Source organism: Rutidosis leptorrhynchoides, chromosome 6 (genome assembly GCF_046630445.1).
Source record: "Rutidosis leptorrhynchoides isolate AG116_Rl617_1_P2 chromosome 6, CSIRO_AGI_Rlap_v1, whole genome shotgun sequence".
In the NCBI taxonomy this organism is placed as follows: domain Eukaryota; kingdom Viridiplantae; phylum Streptophyta; class Magnoliopsida; order Asterales; family Asteraceae; genus Rutidosis; species Rutidosis leptorrhynchoides.
Window position 1 is genome coordinate 286,629,242 of NC_092338.1, and position 1,331 is coordinate 286,630,572.

Genomic DNA, 1,331 nt, shown 5'->3' on the forward strand with positions numbered 1-1,331 from the left:
TCTCGTTGTTCCAATGTTGGTTCAATGTGACAATCTTTCAATAAGTGTGGTCCACCGCATTGCTCACAACTGATTCGTATTGCGTGAATATCTTTATTCATCTTTTCCATTCGTCTTTCGAAAGCATCTATTTTTGCGGAAACGGAATCAAAGTCATGGCTAGAATCGGCTCTAGCCGCTTTAGATGATCGAAAGATATCTTTTTCTTGATGCCACTCATGAGAGTGGGATGTTGTGTTATCAATAATTTTGTAAGCTTCAGTTGCGGTTTTCTTCATAATGGAACCACCAGCTGTTATGTCGATGTCTTTCTGTGTAGCAACGTTGACACCTTGGTAGAATATTTGTACTATTTGATAAGTGTCTAAACCGTGTTGAGGACATCCTCTCAACATCCTTCCGAATCTTGTCCACGCCTCATATAATGTTTCATTTGGCTTTTGTGTGAACGTAACAATTTCTCCTTGAAGTCTCACGACTTTAGATGCCGGAAAGAATTGTTTAAGAAATTTTTCAACTAAAACATCCCATGTATCAATCGCCCCTTCAGGTAACGATTCTAACCAATCTTTGGCTTCTCCCTTTAAAGTCCAGGGAAACAACATGAGATAGATTTGTTCGTCTTCTACTTCTCGGATTTTGAATAGTGTACAGATCCTATTAAAGGTACGAAGATGTTCGTTGGGATCTTCTTTTAGCGTACCACTATATTGGCACTGATTAGTTACCATGTGTAGGATTTGTCTTTTAATTTCATAATCTGGAGCATTAACTTCTGGTTTAATAATGGCGTGACCTTGGCCAGTGCGCTTAGCTCTCATTCGTTTTTCCATACTTAGAGGTTCCGTTACTTCCATAATTGAATTTGTTGAATACGAATCACTAGAGAATTCTGATTTAATGGTTTGTGGCTCAGGAGGAATAATTAGTGGTTCAGGATCTTGGAATTGTCCTTGAATATGCTCCGGGTTCTTAATTGTGAAGTCGGGTTCAAAAGATGGATTATCGGAAATTTGAGTTGGAGTTCTTGTTCGACTAGATGACGATTCTAAAGAAAAATCAACGGCGACAATATTTGCTAGATGTCTTGATCGAGTTACAGGTGGTGAACGTATGAAAGGTGGTGAACGTTTTACTCGGTGCATTCACTGAATATCCTATTAGTTTTTAAAAGGAAAGAAAAATTATATAAGTTATCCAATTAATAGACTTTTCTGATTTTGCCCACGTTTCGAATAGCCAAAAGATGCAGCAGAGGGGCAGGATTCGTTTGGTCTCAATATAATTGAGTACTGTTTGGCTCCAATAACCCGGTCCACGTACAAATTCAA

The 1,331-nt window shown here is 38.4% G+C and overlaps 1 non-coding gene across 1 annotated transcript; it reads left to right on the plus strand.

The window, feature by feature from the left end:
• Window positions 1–366: 366 nt before the first annotated feature.
• Window positions 367–473, plus strand: LOC139856382 (small nucleolar RNA R71). Its single transcript, XR_011761867.1, has one exon. It is a non-coding gene; the product is annotated as a small nucleolar RNA R71 (small nucleolar RNA).
• Window positions 474–1,331: the final 858 nt, after the last annotated feature.